Source organism: Lissotriton helveticus, chromosome 4_1, assembly GCF_964261635.1.
Source record: "Lissotriton helveticus chromosome 4_1, aLisHel1.1, whole genome shotgun sequence".
NCBI classification, from domain to species: domain Eukaryota; kingdom Metazoa; phylum Chordata; class Amphibia; order Caudata; family Salamandridae; genus Lissotriton; species Lissotriton helveticus.
Window position 1 is genome coordinate 2,030,502,543 of NC_136063.1, and position 17,690 is coordinate 2,030,520,232.

The 17,690-nt window shown below is 43.6% G+C and overlaps 1 protein-coding gene across 2 annotated transcripts in view; it reads right to left on the reverse strand.

The window, feature by feature from the left end:
* NRK (Nik related kinase) overlaps positions 1-17,690 on the reverse strand; it is a 1,020,485-nt gene that overhangs the window by 496,772 nt on the left and 506,023 nt on the right. The gene's annotated exons all lie outside the window — the stretch shown is intronic.

Here is a 17,690-nt window from a genome sequence, read left to right on the forward strand (position 1 = left end):
GCAGCAACCTCCAACAGTCCACCAGACCAAGTGTCTCCAGGAACCCACTCAACCAGGATTGCGACTTGGGGAGATCCCGGGGGGGGGTAGCGATCTATGGCACGGGAGACAACCAAATTGAAGTCTTCGCCTATCACCAAAATGCCCTCAGGGAGCCCCAGTACTACACGTCCAAGATCAGCAAAAGTCGAGGTCTGTAGACCCGGCGGGACATAAACAGTGACAAATGAGACCGTCCTCCCCTCCCATCTACCAGTGAGAGCGGCATAGCGCCTCCTATCGTCAAGAAGCACAGCATCAATTGCCAAGGGGAGGGAGGACCTAACGAGGATACCCACACCCCTAGAACCAGAGGTGAAGCCAGAGTGTGCCACAAGGCGATACCCTCGCCGATTCATGGCATGGCACGTGTTCCCAACCAGATGCATTTCCTGCAACAACACAATAGCGGGGGTGAGTCGTCGCAGAAGCTGCAACACCACACCCCGTTTTATCCTGTCCCCCAACCCATTGACATTCCAACACATTAGTTTCAACCCACTAACCCCCATCCCGGAAAGATGTGCAGAGTCCACCCCACAACGAACACAATGACCTAATCAAGAAGAAATACAATACGTTGCCTTGAAAGAAACCCACAAACACCCAAGAACCCCCTACCTCCCACCAATAGGAACCCATTACAACTCCCCCCACCCTGCACCCCTGCGTTAGACTCAAAAGCCACCCCAACTTGCAGTGTGCCTGTCGCCCCATCACTAAACTAGTTTTCTAAAAGAAACCCCTGAGGAGGAAAGAGTCCCACTCCCCCCGCCACCCTCGGGAATATAAATAAGACACAGCAATAGAAGAGAGATCGAACCCAGCCGAATAATCCGTGAATGTTCAGAAATCAGGAAACATAATGTCACTCTTGTTCCGATACGCCGCCCTCGGCTCCACCCGGATGCCTGGTTGAGTCAGTCTGTTTGGGGAGGGTATCCAGCCAGTCACTAAGTCCATTTGGACGATCAAAGAAGAAAGTCCGGTCTTCATATTCGACACGCAGCCTGGTTGGAAAGAGCATTGCATATTTCAGACCCAAGTCCCTCAGTCTTCGTTTCACTCCCTGAAACCCCATCCTTTGTCTCTGAACAAGCTGCGTGAAGTCCGGGTAGAAACTCACCGTCGTGTTCTCGAATTTTACGGGGCCACTTACTCTTGAGGCCTGTAGGATGATGTCTCTGTCCCTAAAATTGAAGATCCTGGCGATGATAGGTCTCGGCGTGGCTCCCGACTTCGGCTCTCCACCCGGCACTCGATGGGCACGCTCCACCGCAAAGAATTTGCTTAGGCCTGTGGCGGCCAGGTGTTTCAAGACGATGTCTTCAACGAGAAGATCAGTTGCCGAGGCACCAGAAGTTTCAGGGACCCCGACAAGGCGTATGTTGTTGCGCCGGGCCCTATTTTCAAAATCCTCCAGGCGATGGACCATGAGATCGTTGGAGGAACGCAAGCGTCCAACTTCCGTCTGCAGATCAGAGACATCGGTAGTGAGGCTAGAAGTCTTCAGGTCCAGAGACTTGACCCTTTCATTGGTCTTCGACAAGTCAGCTCTGATCAAAGTAACATCAACTGCTACAGTGTCTATTTTGAGAGCAAGAGCCTCGTATTGTTGACCGATGGAAGTCTGCATATTGACAATGGCGCCCATGACGTCCTGCAAAGTCAATTAAGCCAACGCAGTCGGATCGTCAGTGGGGCCCTCAAAAGCTCGACTGGCACCACTGGGGGACCCCTTGGGTTGGGTCTAGTGATCCATGACATTGGTTTGAATCGGTCCCCCGCGTAGAGGCGTTTTAGTCTTCCGCTTCTCGTTGTCAGGCCTGGTAGTCATGTTGAGTGGTGAGCCCCGAGGGGGCCCTCGAGACCTGGTGAAAATGGCCGCTCACCCCGAGACCAATGCAAGTACGAAGATGGGCTGAAAGGGCAGAAGCAGCAGCTCAGCCCAACACCCAAACCCTCAGAACAGTTGGCGTGTAGTCAGGCAGCAGAGTTAGGCTGGGCCCCAATGGGGGAGCGAGGCAATCACGCTATCAGAGAAGACAGCGGCCCAGAAACGAAACCGAAAGTCAACTCAGGGCAACATGGGAAACCCCTCAGGCCGCTGTTGTTCGATTACTCCCCGGCGTCTTGGTGCCCCAGCTCCCGGTGTCACCGTGGGGCGGGCCTCCAAAACTCCAATCGGCGTATCTACGGTTCCCGAAGTCCAAATGAAATTTTGAAAACAGCTAAGATGTCAGCTGAGGTTCATCTGCAAGAACCCGTAGGCAAAATCAGGATATCTTTCAGGATATATGCAGAGGTTAGCGAGGGACTCGGGAGCCCTGTGCTCACGCGGCCATCCTGGATGCGCGCGTAGCTCCTCCCCCCCACAGAACACGCTCTTGACCCAATCTTCACAGCCAGTGCCAGAGTCAAATACAGCCTTGCCACAGAACTCACCTGGACCGACCACACCATCACCCACCTCACCATTGCAGAATCACTGTACACTGCCACCATGCGCCCCAACGCGTCCTTCGGCAGCTGGAACAAAGGGACACAGACCTAATGGACAGACGTCCTCAAAACCACCCAGCCCGACCCCACAACCAACCTTGAATAGGTAATCGAGAACCTGGAACAGCCAGCGCAGAACTTAACCAGCTGGATAACCAATGACACTGACTTGTTGCCCCTATCAAACCAGCCAAGACCTAAAGATTCACCAACCAAGCCAGCTGGTACACACCAGAACTCAGGACTATAAAATGCAGCTGCAAACAACTGGAAAGGAGATGACACATCAGCAGAGACAAATACCACCAATGCTTCACAGATGCATAAAAAGATGCTGTAACAAACCGCCTCGAAGCACGTGCCAACCACACTAAGGAACTCTTCAGCATCATTAAAGAGTTCTCCTGCTACCGAGAATATGACCTCCCCTTCACAGGAACTCTGCAATGCTCTGTACCATTTGCACAACAAGGTATCTGCCATCTACTGCCGCCTCACTCCAACGGATGCCACCCCCGACCAGCCACTCAGTGCATGGGATAAGCTCACCACACAGAACACCACAGCCATCATGAACTCCATCCACTCAGGAGAACCCACTGACCCCTGCCTCCACTGTCTCTTCAACCTCGGAAGCAAGGATACCAGCCACCAACTCACCACCATCCTCAACGCATCCATATTCACAGCCACCTTTCCTGATGAATAGAAACACTCAGAAGTCATACCCCTCCTCAAGAAACCCTCCATTGACTCCAACGAACTCCAGAACTACCACCCCATCTCTCTGCTCCCATTTTCCACCAAAGTCCTTGAGAAGGCCATCAAGCAGCAGTTCACCGATCACCTGGAGATAAACAACCTTCTCCACGCCTCCCAATCTCGTTAATGCGCCGACCACAACATCGATATTGACCTGATCACCAACACTGTTAACATCCGCAACCTCCTTGAAGGGAAGAATCGGCGGCCCTGAACCTCCTCAACTTCTCTGCAGCGTCTGACACCATATCTCACCACACACATGTGGAGAGACTGCACAACATCAGGATCCAGGGAGATGCCCTCAGATGGATCACAGACTGAACAAAAAGGCTTGGGTCCTATCACTACCTGGCCTGGACCACTCAGACTTGCTAAACAAAAGGGTGACCAGATAGGTTATTTTCGCAATCTCATACCCCACCTAGCAGACAAATCCTAAGTGAGCACAATTTTCATTTCATCATTTTTTACTTTTTCATTTTTCAAAGCATGTCGTCATATCCAAAAAACAGCACAGTTGTAACACTTTTTACGCCTTCAATACATGAACATTAACAATTTTAAAAAAAGACATAATACAAATAAATGACAAAACATCTGTATCAAACAAAGACACCATATGAAAAGTGAAATGCCTCCAACTACTTAGTTTAGAGGGCACCAGTCCTTATGTGATATATACATAAACAAGCGGACAATGAATAGTTCAAACTGGGCCTGCTTGTTTGCTGTACTGGAGACTCTTGGTACAGAGGGTCGAATTATCAGGGGGAATACATCCTATAAGTCATTCCCTGTAATGCCCATTATTATTCTTGCTTCAGCACAGGGTCAACCCGTTTCGAACCCAAAGCTGCTTATGGGTTCTCAGGATGTGGACTGGAAGTGGCCTTCACTGTAATTTAATGTTCCTACCAACATTTCGATTTTCTATTCATAGGAAAGCATGGAAACTCTCACACTGTAAAAGTCACAGATTTGTATTTCAAATTTCGCAACAGTGGTAAAAGCGCTTGAGTGAAGTAATTTCAAATGAAGCTCTTGATAATAGTTCACCGTTTCAATCAAGATCCATCCTGACTGCCATGGCGGGGGGCCCCTCTCTGCTCCCAAGTTCAAGTCCTTGCTCAGAAGCGCGACGGCAGAGGAACTGTGAAGTCCTGGGTGTTTGGCCTCACGGGCTCGTGGGCATCCTGTTCCATCCTTTCCCTGTTCCTGGTTTCCTGATCCGGCGTTCGTGTTGTCCCTCCCTTCCTCCCTGTGGTCCAGCGTTTGTTCTTTCTTTTCCCCTGGTGTACCTTGGAACTTTCCGTTTTTGCTCTGTCCAGGACTCGAAAGGGAGTGTTGGGGCTCCAGCTCCCCCTTCGGGCATTGGGAGTCCGAGGACCAAAAGACCTTGTCATTGTAAGACTCGGGAGGCGTGTGGTGATACGCGATAATCCCGCAAGCTACTTCCGCGATATTTTGGACACTATCCGCATCGTTGTGCAGCACTTGGGTGTATTTCCAGAGTTACCACAAGGATCGCGTCCCGGAGAACCCTTTCCTTTATTGTGTAGTCTCCTCGCTCCCTGGTCCTTTTTATATATATATGTCTACGTACCAACGGGGGGTTTTTCTGTCACTTGGTTGACTTTTTCCCCCTTCCTAGTAGTCTGAGAGGGTTGGGAGTTTGGTTACCTGTTCCTTAAACTCATCTCGGAATACGAATTTGAAGAACAGTATTTGCTGTATGGACTCCTCCACAAAACGCCACCAGTATCCATTAAGGGTAAGGAGGTTATTTGTTCTTGGAGATGGCATGGTCATGGTCTAAGGTGGAGGGGTGTGTTATAAGGAGTATGGCAGAGGTGTAATGCTGTACCTTGTTTTATAGGTGCAGACACGTGGAGGCAGTCTGAAGCTCGACTTGGGTAGAAGAAGTCCCTTTTCCCTGTTTTCTTTCCCACCCTCTCCCCAGTGCTCATTTGTTCACTCATTGTATTCCATCTTATGAGTGGCAATCGGGCAGGGGTAGCAGATCGGGCCATACTACGTTCCCGCAGTATTACGGGCATTGGAAGTGGAATCACAGCGTTCCACATGGGGCGAACTTAGAAAATCTGCCTACCTCCCTTCGCCTCAGGACCCAAGAGCACCATCTGTGACATCTCTCAAGGTTCATTCTTCAGCCCCACCCTCATCAACACCTACATGACACCTCTTGCCGAAATTGTCAGAACCCACAATCTCCATATAATATCCTACACCGACAATATCCAATTCATCCTTTCACTCTTAGCAGACCCCGCCATCATGACGATCAATTTCTAGATCTACATGAAGAATGACGCCGACTGGATGAAGACCAACTGTCTGAAGCTCAACACTGTCAAGACCGAAGTGCTGATCTGTGGCAACAACTCCTCCCCTAGGAATGTCACCTGGCGGCCCGTCAAACTCGGATCCACTCATACATCAACAGACTACACCCGCTACCTCAGCATCCTTCTGGACAGCAAGCTCACCATGAAATCACAGATCAACGCAGTCTCCTCTGCCTGCCTCCACACTCTCCGCATGCTCTTAAGAATCTTTAAATGGCTGCCCATTGGAACAAGGAAACCATCACTCAAGCCCTAGTCACGAGCCAGCTGGACTACAGACGCGCACTGTACGCAGGACACCACAGAACCCATAATCAGACTCCAGACGCTACAGTACTCAGCAGCCAGACTCATTCTCAACCTGCCCAAACTGACCCACATCACTCCAAACTTCAGGAAGCTCCACTGAAGATGCTGATACAAACTATGGATACATGCCTACAAAGCCCTCCAGGACCTAGGACCAGCATACTAAACCACCTCCTGAACTTCAACCAACAATCCAGAGATTTTCGTTCTGCCACCCTCGCACAGACACAGTACATCCACCAAGGCCACAGTGGAGGCTATTTCTTCTCCTACCTCTTCTCCAAGTCTTGGAATGGCCTTCCCCTTCACCTCCGGACATTACCATTACTGGAGGAATTCATGTCCTGGATTTTCGACTGAGCCCAGCAACCTAGCATCTAGCACTTGGATACCCTCACGAGTGATTAGCAGCACTGTACAAAAACTGCTTGATTGATTGACTACTAAAATGGCGAGTTAAGGAGTTGTGGCTAACATGATGTGACTAACATGTTCTATGGCAATCCATTCATAAGTCCGAATTCTGGCAAGGTCGATTCAGTTCATGCATCTTCTCGGGTTGGTAAACCTCGGCTGTTTTTTAATTCACAGATCTACAAAATTGCAACAATCTGGTAACAAGGTGTATTTTAAAACATAGATTTCGGGATGCATCATGCATCCCAGCTCCCAAAATAATCATAAGGATGTTTGTAACATCAGGCTAAACTGTGCACTTTTAAAGGCTTGAATAGTTTGGAAAATGTTAAGACATGATCATCTTGAGATAATGTGCTAACATTGACAAGAGCAGTGCGTGCAGGCTTTAGAGCACAGGACTAGAAAGAAGAATGGTGCTCTCCAATAAAGGGAATCAACAAAGATGATTGCAAACCTCAAAAAGAGTTGTTGTTACATGGCACAACTTTTCATGTGCAATGGCTCACAGACTAAAATTACAATGTGCACAATAGTTTTACTTCTTTATTATGAGGTGGTTGAAGCACATAGTTTGGGGACAACTCCCCTCATTCAGATAACAGCATTGCCATAGGAAGGCTAGCATGGTCATGTGTATTCTCGTGGCGTATAGATATTGGGAATGAGGATCCAGAAAAAATGCTTATGGAGAGTTGGCATCACGAAATTCAAGACATGGGTAAGGACTGTTGCAACAGAGGCTAATCTGTCCATGTTGATGAGTGCTGTAAAGATTGTTGGCAGTGGGATAAGAAGAGGAAATAGTAAGCGGGGAAAGCGATTTGATGGGGTAGAAAGGAAACTGGATAAATATATGTCTGGTGAGGAAAAGAGGAATAAAAATGATCTCTGGGCGGGAATCAATGTAATGATTTGTGTGCAGAAGAAAGTAATTATCCATGTAGTAACATATTCATTCATCCATCTTTGCAATCATGCATTCATCCAACTGTGATTTAGTCTTACATTCACCCACGTATCCATACAACTACACCTACAACTCACCAACCATTGAAGTACTTCTGTGTATAACGTAGGCAAAGCTAGTGTCTTTGCCATTGCTTGTTTGTACCTGTCTCATAGGTACAGTCTTGTGTCAGATAAAATAAGCACTACGACAAAGATGATGGACCATAGTTTTTCCCATATTAGGGGATAATTTATAGAACACTATTTATTTTTGCCTATAATCCTTTTAGATATGTATGTACTATAAACCTGAAAACAACTGTCATTCTCTCTAAAACAACATTGGTCTGAGCAAAGTCTATAACCCTTTAAAAAGTGAGTGCGTCTAGTGTGTGTGTGCGTGTTCGTGTGTCTGTGTATATGTCAGAGGAGGACGAAAGCCTTTAGATCTTGGCGAAAGGCAATTTATTGGGAAGCATTTGTTTTTAGACACCCACATTACTTACATTTTTACGTGCTTAGTACTTCGACAGAAAACCTCACATTTTGCAATTTGCTTTCAATGTTTGTTTTTAGATTGTCAGATGCCTTTTCTTTACAGTGATGTGAATGCATCTTCCCCAAGATAAAAACATCGCAGTCAACATGCCAGAGAATTCAATGCATGGTAATTTCAATGAACGCGTATCTTTCAGGGACACTATGCATATAAATATGACTTTTTTCCAAAATAACCTTGCTGATTATTTGTAATTATTATAATTAACGTCTTCTCAAGTTAGACACGTCGAACCCTTTAATTTGTCATTCCCTTTGCTTCTATTCCCAGTCCTTTCATTGCACAAATTACCATTTCGAGTTGTAACGGGCTTCAGGAAGGCATTTCTTTATATGTCACTTGGGGTTTATTTGTAAAGTCATTGGAAAACAACTTCTCCTGAGCTACAAAAGGTGAAAAGCTGGCATGAATGCAAAACAATGAATGCAGTTCGAAGCCGGATTTGTCAGTTTAGGTTGTATGTCCGAATAACGCATGTGATTACTTTGCATGCCTTAACAACACGGTCATAACTGCGACTGTGTCTTTATCAAGCATTTCTTAACCACGCATTCCTTTACCTTTAAAACGAATTTCTCTGTAAAGGCATGATTAGTACACTCGACCCTAGACCTAAAAGCTACCCCAAACCATCCCTAAAAACTTCCCAGCACCCTGCCCTAAACCTACCACAAATCCCCCCATTCTGAGCCGTAAAACACGGCCCCAGCCCTAAAAACTACCCCTACCCCAGCCCTAAAAACACCCCAGCACCCTGCCCTAAAACTGGCCTCAGTCCTAAGAAATACCCCGACCTCCCCCATCCTGAGTCCTGAAACCCGGCCTCCAGTCGTAAAAACAACCCCTACCCCAGCTCTAAAAACTGTCCCGACCACTCACCCTGAGCCCTAAAACTAGGTCCTCAGCCCTGTAAAATACCCTGCCCCCCCACTGTAAGCCCTAAATCCCAAGCCACTGTTCCTTCAATTGTCATCCGCAGGAAGTCTCCATCATCTCCCACCCCCTGCCCACTCGCTCCAGTGCTAGACCGCTGACGGCCTTTACCACGCATATGCCTTTACATACCTTTACAACAGAAATCGTTGTAAAGGAATACGTGTGGTATAAGCATATGCGTGGTAAAGGCAAACATAGTAACGCTCGTGTTGAAATGGCACGCATGGTGAACACCTCGTTGGTAATATTGTTTCCCGTCCATTTATATCAGAAACAAAATATTGACATACCTCAAAGTAAATGTAAAACCATATGGAGAAGAAAAGGTTATGAGAAATTCCACTTTTATTTGAATAATAATTTGGAACCACTTTCTATAACTAGGCATCAAATGTCATGCAGTGTACCCCTGAATGAGACATGTTTCATTTGTGACTGGCATTTGCATTGACCGACAAGTGCAAATTATTACTTTCATTTAGTGCAAATATTGTTATCGTATTGATGGGTCATTGAAAATGTCTTTTTGCACCTATTCGTCAGTGTAAATACTTGTTAAATCCGCAAGATCATGAGTGCAAAATGTAATTTTTAGTAAGTACACATATTGTTTTTGTATTGTATTGGCTTCGCCTGTTCTGCACTATGTGAATTTCTATCCACACAGACCACTCCTCTTACACTTCCAAGAAGAGCTGACAAACCTTAATCCAAGCATCACTTGGTAGCTGTATAGTCTCCTGGTTACCGGACCTACATGAGGAGTGCTCCCCTCCCTGTCCTTTGACCCTCTCACCTCTCTCTGTATTTCATTTAGTATGCACAAGATGAGATATCTAACATTTAGAAACCTAATTTAGGGATTGATGACATAATTTTTTGTCACAATGCTGTAAGACATAGCTATTTACGTTTTTTTCAAGTTAACACAAATATTTTAATGTTGTCTTAGATTCAACAGGGTACCTACATGTTATCCCATTTGCATACATGCTCTCCCATATTTTAAATGACCATATTCCATTTTTCAGGTGTAAGCATTGTAACTGCAGGTCGACGTCCTCTTATTGTCAATACAATCATGAAGAACCACATGGGCGTGGTAAGAAGGGGACGTTTTGTAAACTCTAATAATAATATTGTTAGTTAAAGTTTTATAAAAACTCTCATCGCAAGTGGTGGCATATTTGTGGTTTAAGGTAGTGAGACATAAGGGGATTTTACCCATGGTGTAGGCTGGTGGTGGAGATTTTGTATTATGTGCAGGAACTTAAATGAGTAAAAGCACAGCATGTAGGCAGGAGACATCCACCTTAAGTTTCAACCAATGCACTAGTAAACTAGCTCATTTTAATGAAATAAAGGCAGATATTATTGTCTACATGAAGATGAAACAGTGACATATGTAAATATCCTATTATTTTAATTTATTGTGAACACAAAACCCAGAAAGAGTGATATAAAAATATGTATGTGACAAGGGGAAGCCCACTATTTCCAGGATATAGTGTAAGCAGAACAAAACCTCTATATAGCACCAAGTCCGGTTTCTTAAGTAAATAAACGTAATGTCTTCCCTTGATTTTGCTAGCATCCCAAAGGCCTATGGCACTGTGTGAATGGGAATGATGGCCACTTCTTGAAACCTTTTGCAAATGTATGTGTAGGGAAGCAGATTCTTATTTTTAAACTTCTTCTGTCTGTGTTTACCTCATGGAGTCTCACATGCTATAAGCTATTACTATAATACTTTTGATCTGCAAGTTTTACTAGAAACAGAGATGATTCATGGGAGCCAACACCTCTTAAACAATCCTTATATTAAGTGGCTGTGTGCTTACATTGCCTCTACGTGGGCAGTTCCAAACCTTCAAGGATTATAATCATCTGTTAACTAATGCAGGAAATGTCAGTACAGTGAATATGTTTTATCTCGGATTATGTCAAGATAAAGATAAGAAAAAATATAAGCATATGTACCTTAGTACCATTTTGTAATATTTTTTTAAATAAAATTCGCTCCTCTTTTTTCTTGTCTTTCTTTTTCTCATTTCGATGGGCATTATATGCAATGAGTAACCAACACGTGTTTTGCCCCCAATGGCACACAACCCTGGGGCTTTTTATATAGTTGTATAATAAAGAAAGAAGAGGGAAATATACATATGAATGTGAGGCAAAGATAAAAGAGTGTCTATAACTTGACCAGGTGCTAGTGCATCGCTTTCTCGTCATTTTATTTGTAGTTCTGTTACCCACTCTTGAGTGTATTGTCGTTTGTTCCAATCCCAAGAAAGTTCCTTATTGTGGTTATGTTGTAACAGGCCCATGGCTTGCATCCCTGACTCCCCAGACACAGTTTATGAACTATGATAGACTTCCAATAATACTATATATACCATCATACCTTTAACCCCTCTGCTGCGCTGAACGTTCCGCGCTTGTGCGGAACGTTCTATTGCGCGGGCGGGGCCGGAACGTTCAACGGACGTGCGCAGCACTACCGAGGTAGTGCACGCGACGTCCGCTGAATGCGGCCAGCACTGAAGGGGTTAACACATCAATCGTAAACATGTTGCCCTATTCCCCACCTCTTGCCATTTACCTTTTTCTCATAATATAACAAATCATGAGGGGGCGTGGCTTACGCGCTATCAGGAGAGGACGGCTTCCCTGTGAGGTCCGCTACGGACTCGACACGCGGATGTCGTGAGGGCTATTTTCGACGTTCTTCGGACGGCTGTTTCGGTAGCAGTGTCAGCGGAAGATGCGGTGATCACGAGGAACCCGCTGCGGAATGCCTTCATGCAGGGAAAAGACTATTACGGTAATTTGTGCCTCTCCTGAGATGCGGGCGGCCGCCATTTTGGCCGCTGAGCCCGCGTCTGTGTGTTTCTCCGTCCACACCATACTGCTTCTCATTAATTGCTTCTAACTCTGCAGGGCAGCGTCGCATTGCCTCTTTAATATCAGTTTGGCAGGATCCTCCGAGTTCTTTGCTGATTGCTACTTCCCATTGTCTTTCCAGCATCCTACTATTCTTCTCTGACAGGAATTACGGCCGCCATTTTAGGAATGCTGAAATTTACGGAGCAGCCTGTTTACATCATCTTAATAGTGTTGCATTGTATTTTACAGTGAAGTTTGCCTTATTGGCTGGTAATTATTCTTGTGCTGGCTCATGCAGATGCCCCATATGAAGGTTCATGATCCATATTAATGCATAAATGCGACATGTATAGGTGGTCTCCCACCACAGTGCCTTGATAGGTTTTTTTCGAGTATTTTGTGTGCATTTACCTCAGCTTCTACTGTCTGCTTTGCTCATTTTGTGTATACCCCCTGCTGTTTGCCACCTCTGAGCACGACCACGTCGGAATTATAGGCACTTGCAGCTTTTCGTATTCTATACCTCAATCTGCTCACTTTTGTGGCGCTTGTTGGCAACCTTCCACATTTTCAGCGTGGCCAATGACTCGCCTACTCCAAAACTATCCCACTCTGGTGCCAAGCCAAAGCGGCCTAAAAATCACTCGCCTTCCCCCATTCAGTCTTCATCAAACACTGTCTTGGATTCTATCATGGAGGAGGTGCGTGGTCTTCAACCGTTCATGACCGCCACCAATGAAAAGCTTGAGCAGATTGAGGAGCGTTGGGTCATTATGTAGAGCAAAGTTGTGAATTTAGAACAAAGAGTGAGCGATTTTCAGGACGCCTCAGCTAAAATCCCGTTACTGGAACAAGAAATCCACAAACTCAAACTACACACGGAAGACTTGGAAAATCGCAATCGGAGAAATAACCTTCGTGTTTATGGTGTTCTGGAAAATTTGGAGGGTCCAGACATGGTGTCTTTCATACGTAAATTTTTACAGGAACTTTTGGATCTTCAACCTGCGTCTCACCCACTCAATATACAGAGAGCTCACCGTCTAGGCCGTATAAACTCCAATTCCACCAAGCCTCGTGGCATCATCTTGCTTTTCTTAGAGTTCACAGAGTTGATGACTGTCCTGAAAGCTGCCAGGATCAAACGGCGTCTTCAATGGTCTGGTCATAACATTTTTATCTCACAGGATCTTTCGACTGCCACTAACGCTCGACGCAAGGAATTCCTGAATCTCCGCCCTATGATGAGACAGCTGAACATTCAATATGGGATACTGCATCCTTGCTTCTGCAAGATCACACATAATGGCCATTCCCGAACATTTGATGATCCACAAACGCTACGCTCTTACCTACAGAGTGTCTCTCCTTCAAATATGGACACTGCTAACTAATGCTTTTTTTCGTCTGACCCTTCAATGGGGTTCTGCTTGTCTACATTTTGGCTTCCCTTGATCTTTTATTCCTGTCTTTGTTCCTTCTCTTGAGGTTCCGCTCTTACACCCTTTTCCTTTTTCCTGTTTTATGTCCTTTCCTTGGCAACTCGTGGTGTTGTGTCCCCTCTCTGGCGTGTCCTCGCCCTAGATGTCTTGGTTGTTCTCTTTTTCTCCGATCAGGCTCCTGTGCCTTGATCTGTCTACTCTTTTGTTTTCTTTCTTCCTTTCTTCCCCTTCTTCCTCTCCTATCTCTGTACATTCTTTTTCTTGGCTTCTTTGCCTCTTCTCCCTCTTTCTGTACTACTCTATTCCTAAGTGGTTCTACTTTTAATTTTTTTCTTCATGGCGTTATTCTATATGTTTCCAGGTGTATGTTGTCTCAATGATCTGCGTGTGTTGGGAGTTCCCTTCTCATGTAACTTACTTTTCTGTTTTTTCTCTTTTTGTATTCACCTCCTTGCTTTGTGTCTGCTCCGTGTGTTACCCATCCTTTCATCCTACCATCATGTGTAATTTCGTTTCGTGGAACGTACAAGGTCTTGGTCACCCAGTCAAGCGTCAAAAGGTATTGTCTCATTTATCTAAACTTCATTCACAGGTTGTTTTTCTTCAAGAAACGCATTGCTCTGATGTTGAATCTCGTAAGCTAAAAAGGCAGTGGATGGGTCAAGTTGTGTTTTCTCCTGCTATTCATAAAAAAGGGCGGGTTGTCATTTTATTTCATAACGCTTTAAACGTTCAGATTGTTTCCTCTCAGAATGACGAGGAAGGGCGCTGGGCATTGGATAAGGTTAGCATCCAAAACAAGACAATGGTATTGCTGAACATATATGGACCGGTGCGTCCCGATCCCAAATTTTGGAAAGATATGAAGTCCCTGATTTCGTCCATAGACTGTCCTGACTTTGTTATTGCTGGTGATTTTAACCAATGGTTAGATCCATTTTCAGACAGATTATCCTCCAGTAAATTCCAACCTGACAAATCTCATAAGAGCTTTCAATCTGCCATTGCCTCGCGTCCTTTATATGACTCATGGAAAATATGTAATCCTGATTTACTAGAATATACTTTTTTTTCTAATGTGCATCACACCCGCTCGAGGATTGACTACATCATGGTTAGTAAATCTCTCCTCCCTTCCCTTCAAAAATCTACAATAGGTTCCATATTTATCTCCGACCATGCTCCTGTTTCCACTACACTTGATCTCTCCCACATTTTAGTCGTTGGAAATTTAATTCCTTCCTTTTGTCTGACACTGTTTTTATGAAAGAAAGTGTGGAGTTTTTTATTGAATTCTTCTCTTTCAATAATCCCTCTGATACCTCCATACCTAATAATTGGGATGCTTTTAAGGCTGCTTTTCGAGCATTTACTATATCTTATGTCTCTAAGAAAAAGAAACTTAATAGGAAAAAATATGAATATCAGCTTCAAGAAATTAAGCGACTTGAACATTTTTATTTTTCCTCTAAATCCTCCTCTTCCCTACAGGAATTAATCCTTGCCAAAACGAATCTCAACAAAATTATCACAAATGAAGACTGTAACATTCTCCTCAAAATCAAATCTAAACTCCATGGTGGCCAGAATAAAGCGGGGACAATGCTGGCAAATTATTTAAAAATCAAATCGGAACGTAAAAATGTAGGTCCTATTTTTAACGAATCTATAAATAAACTTGTTCAGTCGGATGAAGATATTGCTGATGTATTCCATAATTATTACCACTCCTTATATACTGATGATACGCACCCTTCTGATGTAAACTTAGCGTCTTTTTTTGAAGGCCTACCATCCCCCCCTTCCCTTCCAGATGACTTTGCGCAACTGGTAGGAGAGATTACTCTCCAGGAAGTAACTAGGGCTAATAATTCTCTCAAAAAAATCAAAGGCCCCTGGCCCTGATGGCCTTCCTGTTGAGTTTTATTCTTCTTTTCATACCTTTTTTGCACCAAAACTCCTTCAATTGTTTAACTCCTTTATTTCAGATGCTAAGGCTTCTGGGTCCTTTTTGGATGCACTAATTATCATAATTCCCAAACCTGACAAGGATCATTCACAGTGTACAAATTATCGCCCTATATCTTTAATTAATTATGACTGTAAAATTTTTGCTAAAATCCTGGCTTCACGTCTTGACTCCGTTATTCCCCGTCTAATTAAAACTGACCAAGTGGGGTTTGTGAAAGGTAGACTTGCTGCTGACAATGCTCGTGTGTTCTCCAATATCATTGCACATAGTAAAACTCTTAAGGTTCCCTTGGCAGCATTGTCCCTAGATGCTGAAAAAGCTTTTGACCGTATTAACTGGCAGTTCATGTTCCGCACCCTACAATGGTTTGGCTTTGGTCCCTCTTTTATCTCCTTGGTTAAACTCCTTCATTCGGCACCCCGGGCCAGTATTTTTGTTAATAATCAATTTTCCAAATTTTTTTCTTTATCTAGAGGCACACGACAAGGTTGCCCTCTCTCCCCTTTATTATTCATTTTATGTTTGGAGCCTTTTTTAGAAAGAATTCGTTCAAATCCTCAGATTACTGGCTTTAAACTCTCCTCCACTGAAACTAAATTGTCTGCTTATGCGGATGATGTGCTGGTATATATGTCTAACCCTGAATCTTCCCTTCCACATTTCCTGGATGAGGTTCGGTTATATTCCTCTATATCGGGATATAAGCTCAACCTATCCAAAACGGAAGTTTTACCCCTGAATTCGATCTGCTATCAATACATGTTTAATAATACTGATTTTACATGGTGTCCTTCCAAAATCAAATACCTTAGAATATGGTTCTCATCTTCCATGGTTGATACCCTCAAATTTACTTTTGATTCCCTCTTAAAGAAACTTCAATCCCTCCTTCAAATTTGGTCCCCCTTATTTCTTTCCTGGTGGGGTAGATTAGATACAATTAAAATGATGGTCACCCCCCATGTTCTTTATACTGTCTCCATGCTCCCCTTCAAAATTCCTAATTCATATTTTTCCTGTGTAAACTCTATTTGTACTACATTTTTATGGAATGATAAACATCCTCGATTTGCCTTACATAAGTTGATTTGTCCTGAAACTGAAGGTGGGGTTTGATTTCCCAATTTTAAAACATACCACTCCGCCTTCCAGATTAAACAATCCTTTTCCTTGGCTTATGACTTCACAGATAGCCCTGTTCCTAAATGGGTTCTCCTAGAACGCTCTCTCTTGAAAGATTTTTCATTTCAACAGGCTGTTTTTATGTCAAATTGTTCTTTTTCAACTAAATACCCTATTTTAAAATACTCCCAAACAGTGTTACACAATGTTTTTTCTTCCAATCTTTCTCCTTTACAATGTTTTTTATCATCTGTTGTGTGGTATAACAAATTCCTTCGATACAAAGGTAAATCGTTTTATTTTAAGCACTGGAAGGAAAAGAATATTTTGTTCGTACATCAATTTTTTGTCGATGGATCTATCATTCCATTTCCGGAAATGCAAAATTTCTTTAATTTACCTTCCTCATTTATAAATGAATACACCATTATAATGTCCGCCATTCAGTCTCACCTATCTTCTCTCTCAATACCTGATGTGTTTCCCTCTTTTGTCCCTATTTCTCCGCTATACCCCTTATTCTCTACTCATCAACCTAAGGCTTCCCTTGATTATTCAATTTTGTTAACAACTGTTAAGGATAGACCTAAATCAACTTTAGAGACTGCTTGGGAAACTGACCTTGGTGTCTCCCTCTCCGTTTCGTTGTGGGATCGTTTATGGTCCAAACTGTTTAAAGCATCCTTTGCTGCTCGTATTACTCAATCTTTATTTTTCATATATCATAGAGTTATTATTACCCCTGTTAGTATTCATAAGTTTTCCCAAACTTCCTCTCCGCTTTGTTGGTCATGCTTTAAGAAACTGGGACACTTAAACATCAATTATATGAATGTTCCCCTGCTTTGTCATTTTGGAATAAGGTTTGGAATATTTGCATGCCAATGTTGTTGCTCCGCCACGTTATCTCTACAAAATGTTTTTTTAGGATCTTTGTCAACTGATATTGATATTGTTTCCTCTTCTATGAGATTGTTGGACCTGTTTATTGCTCTTGCATTTAAAGTTATTTTGTCGCGTTGGAAAGATAATTCTAAGCTTTCTGTTCATACTTGGTGGAATTATATTTGTGATGAACATAGGATCGCTATTGCTTCATCCTCTTCTCTTCCCCTAAAAATCAAATCCGATCTCCTCTGGCTCCCCTTCACCTCTTATCTTTCTTTCAACTCTCCTATTTGACTGCTTTATATTGTTTCCACATGCACAATCCTGTTCTCTCTTTCTTCTCCTTTCCTTCTTTCTTTCTTTTCTTTCCTTTCATTCCACTTTCTTTTCTCTTCCCCTGATATTTCCTCTTTCCCTTTCTTTTTACTCTTCTCAATTTTACTTATTTCTTGGTACATATGTTTTGTAATCCTTATTGATATGTAATTTTTCCCATCATTTATGATATATGTATTGTCTTCTATCTAAAAATG